Source organism: Canis lupus, chromosome 3 (assembly GCF_003254725.2).
Source record: "Canis lupus dingo isolate Sandy chromosome 3, ASM325472v2, whole genome shotgun sequence".
NCBI lineage: Eukaryota > Metazoa > Chordata > Mammalia > Carnivora > Canidae > Canis > Canis lupus.
This window is the reverse complement of record NC_064245.1, coordinates 44,875,827-44,891,339: the sequence shown is the minus strand read 5'-3', so window position 1 is coordinate 44,891,339 and position 15,513 is coordinate 44,875,827. Positions and strand designations below refer to the sequence as shown.

Below are 15,513 nucleotides of genomic sequence, written 5' to 3'. Positions count from 1 at the left end.
AAGACACCAATTAGATCATGCATGTAACACACCAATAAAATGTTCCACCTGATTTTTCCACCATTAACTAACGCAAGTAGAAACATATTAGATTCAGCGGTTGTGAATAGTTATTTCAATGCTTTATCCATTCAGGGGTATTCATAACTTTCATGCAAAACTTCAACCAATTATTTCTCATTCTATTAATAGTAATTGTGCTTCCAGTTGCTACACATGCTTAATTACTAAGTATGTATGTCTGATGAACTGCACACATAATTTTCTAGGTATCTTCAGATTGTTGATTCTCAAGACTGGTCAAAGGAGAATACATTTTAATGTTCAAGAGACAAATGTATTTCTCACTAAATAGTAGCAGCTTTATTAGTTCTTTAACTTATATTGTGTTTTGGAAGTAAAATGCATTTGGCTGTTTTTGTTTTTTTCAGAGAAATGAGCTTTGTTGCCAATTTAACATCTAGAGATTAAACCATGTAATGACTCTGATGTTAAGAAACTTAGAGTCTTTAAGACTTTTTTTTTTAATGATGTTCAAGTAGCAATAGAAAAACAAAATCTCAGAGTAGGAGTTCACCTATATAGTTTTTATAAAAGAGCTAGTTAGTTTAGGTTCACACGAGAAACAGAAAACTCCTGAGTTTGCCCATTGCTCTCCTGTAGCAAAATAAAACCATAGAGAAATATCTCTTAAGGCAATAAAAGGAAGGTGTCTCCTAGTACAGACATATTTCAATTGTTATTGTTTTCTGAACTGACTGGATGATACTAGATAATAATGGGGATATTTTTGACAGTCTCTTATTTATGTGTCTCTGGATGGGTTTGTGTCTGAGTGTGGGTAAGCTTCAGTGTTGCACAAATCAGAGTAATACATAAGGTTAATATGGTTGAAATTAATTTGTTTACTCTCCAAATGTGTTGATTTCTAGATTCCGATAAAACAACTTTAAATTGCTCGCCCACCACAGAGAGTTATTTATATAGGAAGTATGATATAAATGCAAAAAAGGATTATAAAAATAGGATTCTGGGGGGAAAATTGGGTTCAGCTTTATTTTTTGAGCCACCCAAGTTGCAAAGTTGTTCAGCAAAATTCATGTTAATTGACTGCAGAAATAATAAATGAAATATTTCAGCAGTTGAACTTTCTGGTACAAATATCACTGAAGGTAAACCCCCTTAACATGGGGATAGAATTTCTGTTGGACTTTACTGAAGATAGTATATTTTGCAATTTGGGTTTAGCATTACAATTTGTGAAACTAAAATATAATGTAAGTTTACTGATGTTTACTTGTATAGCTATGCTATTATTTTGATTTCAGAAATTCATATAAGGACAATTGCCATAAATATTTTATATCAGCCTGATGATTCTCAGATCAGATGGTACAACTCCCCAAAGGCTTATTGAGTATATACTATATACAAAACCACTTATAGGTACTGAAGAAATATAAAAACTCATTTTGTCTTGAAGAGGTTCAGGAAATCCTCTGTGTTTTTCTAGCACTTTAACAGTCACAATTTATGCATTAATTGCTTAATTAATCATGTAATAATACATTTCTACCTCTCTAGGCTATATGCTCCCAGATAGCAAAGTCAATTCCTTATTTGTAATCTCCAATGCAGAGCAGAATGTCTAGCCCTTATAAACATTTAAGATGGACTTGCCAAAATATCAAAGAATGAATAAATAGGAAACTCTTCTGGTTGTGAACACAAAATACATTCTCCCTTTTTTGTTTTTTCTCACTATCAAAATACTGACAATAGTTCACCTGAAAAGCACATGTCCTTCCTTCCCACTTCCAAGTGGTTGGGGGGTTTCTTGGAAAGTTCCTCTTCTTGCTTCCAGTTTAGAAATAGAGCAACCCAGCTGGCTTGATAACCCACCAATATCCGGGAGCTGTATTATGAAAATGAAAGTCAAGCTTTAGGAATGATAAAGCAAAAACAAACAAACCAAAATCACCACCAATGACATCAAAAGCATGTATGGAGCCCAGGGCCCTGAAAGTATGTTGAAGCCTCCCAGACCAGCGATGAAGAGCCTACTTCCAGACGTCTTTGGCATAATAGAAAAATAAGTTTCCATCCTATTTAAACTCCTGTTTCCTGTTCTGCTACTAGTAGTAGCTCAACAGCATTTTTTAAAGGTCTATTTATTTATTTATTTTTTGAGAGAGAGACAGAGAAAGAGCATGAGCAGGCAAGGGGTGGAGAAGGGGAGACAAGCAGACTCCTCACTGAGTGGAGAGCCCAATGTGGGTCTCAGTCCCAGGATCCAGAGATCATGATCTGAGCCAAAATCAAGATCGGTTGCTTAACCAATGGAGCCACCCAGGTGCCCCTCAACAGAAATTTTTCTAATAGATTCAAATCATTACAAGTTCCTATTGCTAAATTTTGACATATAGAATCTACAAACCAATCCCATCGAGAGCAGTATGTTACTTCTTTCTACCACAACTGAGTCTTTTATTTGGATTGAGTTAAATCAGTGATTCTCCAGTCAGGGTTTCTCCTCTACTCCTCCTTCAGGTATCTGAAAATGTGGGGAGACACAGGAGATATTTTGGTTGCCCCAGCTGGGAGTTGGGGATGTGGCTACTGGCATCCAATGGGAAGCGGCCATGAATGCTGCTCATTGTCTCACAGTGCATAGGACAGAACCCTACAACGAAAAAGTTATCTAGACCAAAACGTGAATACTGCCAAGGTTAAGAAACTCTCGGGTAAATCTTTTATTACTTAAGTTGCCTACACAGCCCACTTGACCTTTAACTATTGATTAATGTTTGATTTTCAATGTAAGCTTGTTTGTTGCCTTTGCCTACACCAAATATTGTCATGTCACTTCAAATCTTGAAGCAAAATGTATTAAATAAAAGTATATTTTACTTTGTATGTGATGAGATGGGAGGGTGTATAATATACAAAGTATTGGCCCAATGACTTTTCCCTCATAAAAGTAGAGCAGGATGAAGAAGCATGAGAAAGTGCCAAGTAATTAAATGGGTCAATGTATTATGCACAGCAGCTAAACAAATTATGTTGCAGTGTCAACTAAAGATGGTTATGCAGGTTGGTAAGCTTTTGTTTGGAAATAAAGCCATAGTTGAATTGGAAATTGAGACATTGGAATGAGATGTCTACTATGGGAAAGTGGGTAAAGTTGAAAAAAAAAAAAAAGTCCATGGAAGAAACTCCATCTCTAAGACTTCTTCATTTTCTTGTTGGGGCCAAAAATGGAAAGAAGGAAGGGAGGAAAGGAAGAAAGGAGGAAAGAATTGTATGGAACTAAAAAAGCAATTAAATCTATTAATGATGAGTTAAAATCAACCAAAATTGAACTAAGTAAAAACAAATTAGACAAAATCCACCTGAAGTGTGAAATGACTCTGTACTGGCCAACAAAATAAAAACTCACCTAGCATTAAACAGTTAATATTTATAGGTAACTTTGTAATCATCACTATCAGCAGAAAAGAGCTACAATAATCCGATTGCTATCACTTTAACCAAAGCCTGTGTCTTAAACCTTGTAATTTCCTGCTGTCATGCTCAGCCACTTTCAACACATTTAAATTAGAAAGGACTATGCTAATTTTGCTTCATAGCCAGGGTAATTGTTGTAAGACATAATTATCTTTTTTTTTTTTTCAATCGTTTTATTCTCTAGTGTTGTTTAAATTCAGTCTCAGTTACCCAATGTCTTTTTAAGCCTGAGCCATTTCGAGTCCCCACCCTGCTGGAAATATTCCTTTCATCTTCCTTAGCTATAAAGAGCTTAGATGTCCTTTTCCAATGGCCATGTTATTCCTCTGTGATCTTCCTGAGGAATAGTGCGTGAGTCTAAGTTGGTGAGTTAACTCTATATTTAATTAAAAAGCGCTGCCCTTTATTTTCCTTATATTAATGCTTAACATACCATAGAATTGACTCAAGAAAAAGTAATAAAAGAATGGCAGTTGAAACATCTGAAAAGAGATTGGGGTCTGGGGGCGGGGGGGTGGGGGGGGCGGAACTCATTGTTGCTTTTAAATAGTTGAAAGAGAGAAGGGACTTATATTGATCCAGAGACGAAACTGGAACAAATGAGTAGAAATGACAGGGAAGGAGATTTGGGCTTTAAATAAGAAAGAATTTTCTATCAGTGGAAGTGGAGTGCCTCTCCTTATGAAGCAGTGAGCTCCAGACCTGGAAGTGTTCACTCTGAAGTCAGGGACCCCCAAACTGAAAGGGGAGCTGAATGGTAAGTTTCTTTCTTTGAATAGGATAAAGATTTACCCCTAATAAACTGTAAAAGTAGAGTTGATATTGATTAGATAGTCTCCAACTGCTCAAAAAGAGGAAAAAAAGAGGCATGAAGGAATAAATATTTTGCTGTCTGATTGGGTGGGTGTCTTCTCATTGTTTGGGCACTTGGGTGGGGGAGAAAAGGTGAATCTTCAAAAGCTCAAGTCATCTGAGAAATCTGTACCAGCTGAATTCATCTCTTTTATCCAGTCTCAAATTCTTCCTAATCATCTGTGATGTCCCTAACCTAAGAAATCCTGAGCTATCTTTCTCCTGACCAGGAAGCCATCAGGAGGCACTTCTGCCAGCAGTGAGAAGAGTGTCCTTAATTACATTGCTTCAAAATCCTGAACAGGTCGACTCATAGAGTGTCGTAAGTTGATTATTTATATTAATATACAATACAATACAATCATCATGCTTTAAGCATATATCCATGACAAGCCCAAGTTCTAAGTGTTAAGTTCTCTACTTTCTAAAAGGCTGACACCAGAAGAAAAGGGCAACTGAAGTCAGGTAACGTGCCCGTGATATTCATGCTGAGAACTCTTAGCTGAGCCTTGTACCTCCTTCCGGGATGTGAAGAGCGACAAATGCAAGAGAGTCGCTGATTTTCACTGAGGCCTTGATTCCGTCACCTGTTTCTCTGAATATGCCAACTAGCAAAGGTATCAAAAGGGAGACCTCCACAAGGAGGTATTTCAGCTTAATCTTGAAGCCAACAGATTGGAGTATGTTATTGTCTTTCAAAACATATTAAAAACATGTTCAGGAAAGTTCCATAACCCAAAATGATATTCATTATACATATGGAGTCAGCATGCATACATAGACACTCATATGCATTTATTTAGTGCAATCTGAATCATTGGCCAACTATTTAGACAATTTAGTTGTAGTTAGTATAATTTACTTCAAAAAAATAGACATTTTCTGGAATTTTTTAAATAAGTCCCTTATGCCAGTGGATAGTAGCATATATGACACATTAATGAAGAAGGCATGCATATACTCAGGAGGCTGATTTAGAAAAGCTAAGATCAGCTTCTTTCAGGCTCTGTCATTAAAACTCCATGCAGTTCTCAGTTTCCTGACCTGTATAATGGGCTTGAGATGACTGCTTTCTACCTCTCAAGGGTGTTTTAAAAATTTATGAGATCAGTTTTCTAAATCATTGTGAGCTTCTTGGGAAAAGGTACTATGAAAAATAAAGCATCATTATTCATTTTGTTCTGGGACAGGACCCTTGAGGGGGTCCCTGAAAAAGAACAAATAGAGTCATTTTTACTAGAGACAAGAGAGAAATGTTCTCACATGAAATTCCAAATTCAGCGGAAAACAAGGTTGCAGAGGAACTTCTTTGAGTTCTATGTTTAAAACACTGCATTCCTGCACTATTTTCTCTCTCTGTGGTGTCCTGGGATATTATAATATCAACCCTGTAGGTAATTCTGTGTGTGTGTGTGTGTGTGTGTGTTTAAGAGAGAGAGAAAGAGAGACAGAAAGAAAAGAGAATTAAAAGCTTTTCTAAATGAACATATTGAAGAAATTCATCTTGGCTTATTTCAATCACTGTCAAATAGCCCTTTATAACAAACTTGCTATGGTCTCACTGGTTGTGTACTTGAAATTCAAAACAAGTGCTTTGCTTTGGATGGTTTAACTGTTCCTCCTCCCCCAACCCCCCATCTCCGCCTCCTTCTCCTCTTCCTGCCTGTCCTCCACCTCTTCTCCTCCTCCTCCTTCCTCCTTCCATAAAAGGAAAAAGAAAGTTACGCAGACCACCAGGCAATCATCATTATTAGATATCATTTCTATTCATGGTAATAGGCTACAACTGTATGGAAATAAAACTTTTTTCTTTCTGTTTGTACAGAAGGGGATATACAGCTTTGCAAAGGATAGTTTCAATAGGATGATTAACTTCCAATTAACTTAATGCTCATCATCTCCCTGAGGGGAAAAAAAACAACATAAAAACCAAAAACAACCCCAAGGCTAATGCAGAGGCTTTCCACACCCCCTCATCTTTCCTGGGACCCCCTTTGGTGGACTGGCACATCCTCTTTTTTGCTTTACCTCACTATCAACTGTTTAAACTCTGAAGCCTCAATTGTAACTCACCTCTGACCTGAAATGAGGAAAAGTAACAATAAGTGTTCTTTTTATTTGACATTACAAGTACTGTACTGCCCCTTGGTTATTATCCAATCATGTAATGGAGCCCTCAGTGTTTGGTTTTCTTCCTTAATTTAAAGGATCTTAATGCTGGACAACTTGACAGCTATGAGCATGGAACTGCCCTGTTTAACCATCAGGCAGTCTGGCCTCCAGCTCCTTTCTCCCGTGGCTGAAACCATGGAGAAAAACCTGTTTTATAGGCTTTGAACGACACAGGGTCTTGCATGATATTCATAGCCATAGTCTGAGTCTGCCTGCCCCGCTCCTGCTCAGAGGGAGGAAGGTGCTTGCCTGCGTCATTCATCCTTGGCAGCTTCACAGCAGCGAGGCCCAGCCATCTGGAGGGAGCCACTTTTCTTTCCTCCTTCCCAACACTGGCCAGTCCTGTCACTGCTGTTGACAGCTCTCTCATTCTTCTCCAGCAGTGCTAGACTTTGGCAGGCATGCCAGGATTCACATGGTCTGCTCTATTCCAGAATTGCAGAATGTAAAGGTTGGAATCAACCACAGGGATTATTGAATCTCTTGCTACTCAAAGTGTGGGCCTTGAACCAGCAGCATCAACAGGGCCTGGAAGCTGGTTATTGAGCTGATCCTAGGTCTTGTCCCAGACCTAGTACATTCATATTTGCTTTTTCTCAAGATCACCAGGTGATTCATAAGCACGTTCCAATTTGAGAACCACTGACCTAATTCCACATGCCTTCTGATTTAAGAATTTTATTGAATTCTTGACTGTACAAGGAAATGACCTCAAACTTTAAAAATGCTGGTTTAGTTTTTCTGGGACATAGCCTGGGCACCAGTCCCCACGTACATCTCAAATTGAGAACCGTGGATGGCTCTGAAGCAGTGAGTGGTTCTCAAAGTCTCATCCCTAGAGCGATAACATCCACATTATTCGTTAAAATGCAAATTCACAAGCCATCCCCTAGACACACCAACTCAGAAACTCTGGGATGGGAGCCCGGCAGTCTGTGTTTTAACATTTCCTCTAGGTCATTTTTTTTTTTTAAGATTTTATTTATGAATTCACGAGAGACACACACACAGAGAGGCAGGGAAATAAGAGGGAGAAGCAGGCTCCTCATTAGGGACCCCAATGCAGGACTCAATCCAGGGACCCAGGATCTTGTCCTGAGCCAAAGACAGACCCTCAATGGTTGAGCCACTCAGGTGTCCCTCCTCTAGGTCATTCTGATTCAAATTCTCTAGCCAGGTTTAAATGACAGAGATGTCCCAACCCTCACCCTAAAAAATAAGTCTAGGCGTATACTGTCCTATGGTTATTTCAATGCAATTGAGTTTAAATTAAATGAAATTAAAAATTTAGTTTCTTATTTGAATTAGCCACATTTTAAGTACTCATTAGCCACAGGCAACTGGTGACCACCTAAGGGACAGCACAGATACAAAACATTTCCATCACTGCAGAAAGTTTTATTGGAGAGTGCTGATCTAGTCTTTGGACTAACGGGAGACAACATTAACAATAATGTCAAAATAAGAGTTCCCATATATTGGTTATTATGTTTCAGGTATTGAGCTGAGACATCAAATGACCAAATTATTACTTACTTATAGTTTCTGAGTCTACCAAGGACTTTAGTGAGGTGAGAGAATAAGGAAGGACACGGTAAAGAGAAGCAAGAGAGAGAGGTGTTTGCTCCATCAGTAAAATACATTACATGAGCAACTGAGTTGACTCTGAAGCAACAGAACCACTGTTGGAATACAAAGAAAATGTCACTGCACGAGAGAGAGAAACTAGTAAGATAAAGCTTCTAGAGCCTTTCGTTCTCTCCAAAATTAGAATACACTATGGAGTGCCAGAATCTAAGAGCAATTCAGTTGTCCATTTGGAATCTGTTGCCTGGATGTTTTTATAGCTTTACATCCAGGAATGAATCTTCTCCTCAGTCAATCTCCCGTAATAGATGTAACACGGGTCCCAATCAGCCTGTAACTACAGAGTGAAACTGCCCTCCCTTTTGTGCCTACTATTTTATTGCACAAAGCCTCCTGCGTAATTTCTGTCCCCACTCCTTCTGTGGGATTCCATATGACTGCCTCACAGTGTCCTGTGACAAGCCCACTCTACCCTCTTCTGCTTGCTACTTGGCTCTTCCAGCTTCTGGAAGGCAGGCAGTCCCTCGGTGCTCTCTGAGACCTAGGAGGGCTAATGGGGCAGCTATGAACATGGCAGCCCTTTCTCTGATGGAGCTTATACTCTTTACTGATTGACCCTTTTGAGACCAGAGTTCCCTGGGCACAAGCGGTCTCCTTGCTGGCCCCTGGGAAGGCAGGCACACTGCTTTCTCCAATTCCCCACATCCCCTTTTGAGACTTAACCAAACTTTACTAAGCACTCAACTAAAACCCTGGGGGTATGGGATGTACCACGCTGTAGAAGCCCACAACTATTGCTAGAAATAGTGAGCCACCTGGGCTTCTGCTGGGACACAGCTTTACCAACCCTTTGATTTTCAGTATTAACCAGCTTTGAAGCACTGAAGCTTCCCCAAAGAACAAAAGGTTAATTAAAAGGTCTCACCAAACAGACCCTCCCATTATAAATGGAGGGTCTGCCTACAAGGCAAATTCCAGTCCCCACCTAGAAAACAGAAACTGCTTGAAAGCCCTCAAGGGTACAGTTCTCCCAGCTTCCAAAACTTAAGGTTGGGTCTTCATTATATAAGCATTTTATCTTTGCCCTCCCTACTTGCCAATCTTTCCCATCTGTTTTATTTCTCCATTTCTCAATGAGAAGTAAACAGGAATACACAGAGGGAGTATCCCAGGGTGAGGCTACCTGGGGGCTCCCAGAAGAAACGTTTAAGTATTGCTTCTGCTTGAATATGAGTCAAGGCCTAAACACATTTTTGGTTTTATTTTATCTTCCTTTTTTTTCAAGATTTTATTTATTTATTCATGAGTCAGAGAGAAAGAGAAAGAAAGAGAGAGAGAGAGAGAGAGAGAGAGAAAGAGACATAGGCAGAAGGGGAAACAGGCTCCATGCAGGGATCCCGATGTGGGACTCGATCCTGGGACTCCGTGATCACACCCTGGGCCAAAGGCAAATGCTAAACCGCTGAGCCACCCAGGCCTCCCGGTTTTATCTTCCCTTCAATGTGCCCAACAACCTTAGCAAGACTCTAGAAGTTTCAAACTTAGGGTTTGTCTAGACTAGTGGGTTCTCACATGTATTTTAATGGCAAAACCTGTCATCAAACAAAACCTTATATGGAAGTCCAATACAGGAAGCAGAATAAAACAATGCTCAGATTGAAAGGAGGGAGGTGGATAGGATTCATTCTCCCCCTCTTGGGGCTGGTTATTGAGCTCCTTTTAAAGCTCTGTATCTGACCCAACACTTCATTTTACAGATGGAGCATCTAAAGTCAAGAAAAATTAAATAATTTCTAGGAGGTAAGTTTTTGGAGAGTCTAAACCTGAAAGCAGACCTTCCATTATCCACCCTATTTTCATTTGGTTATCCCATGACACTTTCAATAAAGTGGTTGTTCAAGTCTTCAGTTAGAAACTCTCACAAATGAGTAATTCCTTAGATAGAAAACTAACTGATCTCATCCTTGTTCTGCTTAAAATCAATTGTCTTCTTGTATAACTCAAAATGAAATCCCAAATCCTTACTAAGGCTATCCACTTTCTGCCTCTCTCTTCCTTTCCTGACGTAATTCTTAAGTCTCCACTAAGTTTACCTGACTGGAGCCACCCTGGCCTCCTTGCCTTCCTCAAACACAGCACAGGTACTCCTGCTTCAGGCATGTTGTTCAACCTACTTGGAAATTTCTTCTATGGATATTACAGGTGGCTCCTTCACTTCCTTAGAGCTCCACCCCTGTCACTTTATCAGTGAGGCCAACCCTTTATCAATCATGGCAGCTCAGTGTGCAAAGATGGCCCTCCAAAGGAACCACACTTCCTGTTATTCATGCACCCTTTTTATCTGAGGGGCCCTACAACTTTCTTTTGACCACTAGGATGTGGAAGAAGTGATTCTTTATAACTTTCAAGGTGAGGTCATAAGCAGCCTTGCAGCTTTCACATGGATTGCATGTCATCCTTGGCTCTAGAAGAAGGTGGGTAACATATAGGAAACCTGACTATCTGTGCCCCCTACACTGTGAGGAAGCCCAGGATAGCTACATGGAAATGTTATGCAGAAGCAGAGTGTGTCTGAGCAGACTCCACCTGACAGCAAGGTGAGTAAAGACACTGTCTTAAACATCCAGCCCATTCAGTTTTTCAGATGACTCTGGTTCTGGTTGGCAGATGACTGCAACTTCATGAGGACCCCCACTGAGAACTTCCCAGCTGAGTCCAGTCAAGTTACAGAATCATGAGAAATAAAGCATTTTTTTTTCAGCCAGTACATTTTATGGTGCTTCACTGTGCAACAATAAGTATCTAGATAGAAATCAATACACATTGCATGCCTCCCTTGCCCTTACATACATGGTGATGCTCCATATCCTCCTTCCCCTGCTTTATTTTTCTCCCATAGCTCTCTTATCACCATCTGGCTTACAGTAGGCTCATCTGTTTGCTATTGTCCCCTTACCCCACTGGAATCCAGGCTCTGGGAAGGCGGGAACTTTGTCTTATTCACTACAATATCTCTCATGCCTGGAACATATCATAAGGTAGACATTCAAAAAATATGTGTTGAATGGATTCATTCATTTAATTTAGTTTATTTTCCTAAGTTTGCTTTTACTAAGTATAACAAGCCCATTAAAAAAAAAAAAAAAAAAACACTGAAAATACTTAACATACTCTTATGACTGTAGACTCTTATGGATACAACATCTGGAATGGCCCCAAATGCCAAATATCTTCACCTTCCCCTTGAAGCACACTTTCTAAAGGTCTTAATACATGACTCCAAGGGAAAAGTCCTAGAAGGAAAATGAGTTAGGGAAATTCAATCTGAAGAGCTCAAACAAAACCCAAATGGAGATGATTATCAGAATCAAGTCAAATCCTGATGAAGAGTTCTTGTCAGGGGAACTGCAGAATACTAACCTCTCCCTGGACTCATTTCTGGAAGGATTTGACAGTTCCCCTTCATTCCATAACACTTGTGGAATACCTGTCCTCCCCCACCCTTGCCCTCTTTCTCTGTCCCCCTTACTCTCTCCGGTGTTGCAAGTACAGAGACGAAAAAATATATTCCCTACTTTTCAGTGTGGCAAGAATAAAGAGAGAAAATGAAGAGATCAAAGAAAGACACCCCAAATGTTGCTACAGCATGTTTAAAGTGATTTAGAAGTTTGTGTGGAAATAGCGTTCAATTCAAGCTATTTTTTCTCATTTCAATAGCTTTGTGGAGAAATGAAGGATATAAAGACATTTCTGCTATTAGCTTTACCTTTTTTTTTTTTTCTCAGTACTTCTGGAGAAAGCAGGAAGGGACTACGTGTATATTTTCAAGTGGAAGAGACACCTCATGGTCTTTTAAAATATGACTCTCTTGATATGGGCCAAAAGAAATATGACTTCATTGGTCAGGGATGCAACCATGAACACCCATGAGGATGTGTAGTGATGTCTCCAGCACACAAAGTAACTATATTTTTTCAGCATTTTTCATGTTTGTGAGTAATGTCTAGCCTTTTGCGAGTTAGGAAAAACATGGCTTCCCAATAATGCCAACTGCCTTCCACTTCCTCTTCTCCAGAGCAGGATAGATCAGTAAGCAATAACTCAGGTATAGCTGTCAAGAAATACATCCTCACTCCTCACCCTTCACCCAAAGGCCCACAATGCCTGGAAGTTTGCCCACACTAACTGTACCTTGAGTTAGGGAAGAGTCAATGATGCGACAGGTGTTTTTTCCTTCTTCCTAGAACTGAGAAGACTGAATAAGGAACAGAGTTTTGCATTTCTATCCTTTTAGCCCAGGTTCCTATGGTAATTGTGAGACAAATCACCTAGGAAATGGAAATGAATACAATCAGAAATTTTTTCCCTCCACTCCACAATGAAAACAGGCACTGCACCCACACTGAGCACAACATGGTCTGGCTGTGAGTTAACCATGCTCAGTTCATTGACATCTTGGATGGTCTGAATTCTTGCACCGGAAATGCAAGAATCTGCTTGCGGGCTGGGCAGCCATGGCCTAGGCCCTGGTGTCTCAGAAGGAAATTTACATCATGCCAGCCAACACCCAGATGAGCTCTTAACAAGTAGTTGCAAAGGTAGGATAAATGAGATGCTAGATTCACACTCTAATGAGTGTGCCACCTTAACCTCTCTACTGTCTACTCTACAGTTATATTGACACATAGAGGTACATCGAGACAGCCCATCGATTTCTTTCCTTTTCTTAAGATGCTTATGACCCTTCATCCATGGAGAGAGAAGAAGAGACAATGAAACAGAGGGGGTTGTCCAGAGACCCCACGGGGGGATAGTCATGGCTTATAATGGCAAGATGATGTTGATTTTTATTTAACTTTGTGTGGCTCTTCCTTCACCTGGTGCTTCCTTCCCTCTGTTTGAATGAGGAGATTGGAGGGATTCTCTCCTGATGCTGCTGCCCCACCAGCGAGGAGCTTCCTGCCTGCTTTTAACCTTAATGGGTTAACTTCATAAAACGGCAGCTCTTTATTCCAGCCTGAGATTTCCCATCATACTTTAGGACCAGCGAACCGTCCCTTCTTTGATGGCACCTTTTGCCTCCACAATAGAAGCCAATTTGTTAGACTTCTTTACAGGTCAGGGGCTGCGTGAAGATGTGGAGGGCGCAGCAGTGGGCACTGGAAAATGAAGTTGTATTCGCTTGGCAAATTATACGTCTGCTGCATTTTATGGGCCCTGATTTCCTTTCCTTTCCTTTCCCCTCGCTCTTCCTGCCCCCTCCCCAGATTCTCGCCTTTTCTTTAAACTGAGGAAGCGTGTATGTGAGATATCGTCACATATCCAGTTAATGTAGGTTAATAGATTGATTCCAGTGACACGGATCATAATGAACAGTAAATTGTTTTATCTCTTAAGTCTTATTTGGTCAGCCAGGAAAACATATGAGGTAATATGGCTTGGACTAAATGGACCGTATAATAGATCTCCTTCTAAAGAATAAGGACAGGGGTGACAGCGCCTCTTATGATTAATGAAAATAATAATGGTCCTGAAATTGAAATTTTTCTAATTTTTTTTTTCCCTTCTCCTCTCTTGGCTGCCACCAAAAACTTCAGCGGGAGATGATTTGTGCACAATTGCTGGCTCTGACTTCTTCCCGGGCCTAAGAATACACCCTTAGAGGGCAGGGGAAGAGGAAAAGCAAGCAAAGGCATGGGGCAGGTTAGAGAATTCTAAGTCTGCCATGTGGAGGGAAGGCAAGCCATTTGTGTGAATTTATTCTAGATTGGGTTCTGATGTAAAGACTGCATACAGAACATGAGAAATTTGACTGGAAATTCATTTGCATCAGATGTTATAAAGGTCAGCCTGATGATTTAGCTAGAATCAAATCCATTCAGTCTTTAGATTTATTTAAAATACTGTCCTTTCTTCCTCCCCCCCCCCATCCATTTTTTTTTCCTCTTTGAGCAAAAGAGTTTTGCTTTCTTCCACACCTCTACATCAAGATCTACATCCTCTCACTGATTATGAGAGAAAAAAAGCAAATACATGTCTCAGTTTTTCACGGAGTAGGACTCTGAATGTTTCTGGGAAGAAGATGAGAGGAGGGGTGTTTTGATTAGTGGTTTAGCAACAGCACTGAGGCATTACCCTTTTGGAAGAGAAAAAGGGCAACAAGTTATGATGTTATATTTTGTTTTGGGGAGGGCTGCTTATGCTACAAGTGACGGGTCCTGGGAATCATAATGTAGTTGGAGAAGGCTGCTTCATTGGGATCTGAAGAGAGGGAAGAAATAAGGAATCTAGCCTTCAACTTCCACTTGAATAAGGAAAATTACCTTTGAGATATTTCTTCCACACTTTGGGCCACCTAGTCATTTGGCTAGCAGCCTGAGAAATGTGTTTGGGCTGCTCAACATAGGAATGGTGTATATAACTGAGGCAACTCATCTTTCTCCCAGATTCTGTCCAAATTCTGCACAAGTAGGTTTCTCAGGAATTTGTCTTGCACAATCCTAAGTAGGTCCTCCTAGACACTGTACAATCTTTTCTACGTGGTTTTTGCCAGAGCAAAATAGATAGTTGTAGACTCAGGAAGAACCTACAACCATCTTGGATTGCAAATGTCTGGCAACTGTTGCCTACCTATGTAGAACGTGACAAAGATATCATTAATCCCATGCAGATAATTCTTTAGTATCCTTCTAATATCTAACCTCCTCTAAACAACCCTCCACGTTATTTCATTGACATTTTTACTTTTCAACCAGTATCACAGCAAGATGTAAAAACAAAGTCTTCACTTATAAATAAAAATACTAACAAAATAAAGAAGACCACAGGTATGGAAAAGGAACACATTTTTTCAATATATTGATAATTCTTAAAAACAAACTGCAAAATAATATATATGACATAATTATAGTTATGTTGGTCACACTATAAAGAAGTGAATGAACAAGTATTTAACTTTGGTTGCTTCAATGAGATGAATTGTTAGAAGTTGAAATAAGGAAAACATTAAAGATATTTTTGGTAATTTTTGACATGTCACAAAATCAATTATTACTTTTGAAGTAAAAAAGAATATGTATGTCTTGCTTCTCATTGCTCTAGATAAGTTTATAAATAAAAAAGGATCTTTGAAATGTTGTTTGAAAAATACTTTTTCAGATGCCATTTGGTAAATTTTTCTTTTTAGGATATTTCGTGATATCTTTATTTGATAATAAAGATTATCAAATATTAATGGTTGTTTCTTTAAAAAGATAATAAGAGCACATTTACCTTACAAAATATACTTGACCTAAACTTAAGGAGTTAAATAATCCATCCAACATTCAATTGTGCTGTTTTAACGTCTATTGTTGCATTTTATCTTTTTACTTTGTCTCTATAAATATATTTTAG

The 15,513-nt window shown here is 39.4% G+C and overlaps 1 long non-coding RNA gene across 1 annotated transcript in view; it reads right to left on the bottom strand.

Moving 5' to 3' along the window:
* LOC118354301 (uncharacterized) overlaps window positions 1-15,513 on the bottom strand; it is a 79,397-nt gene that overhangs the window by 32,112 nt on the left and 31,772 nt on the right. Inside the window, exon 2 of the long non-coding RNA XR_004814575.2 lies at window positions 1,788-1,915. This is a non-coding gene — a long non-coding RNA (uncharacterized LOC118354301). The remainder of the gene's footprint in view (window positions 1-1,787; window positions 1,916-15,513) is intronic.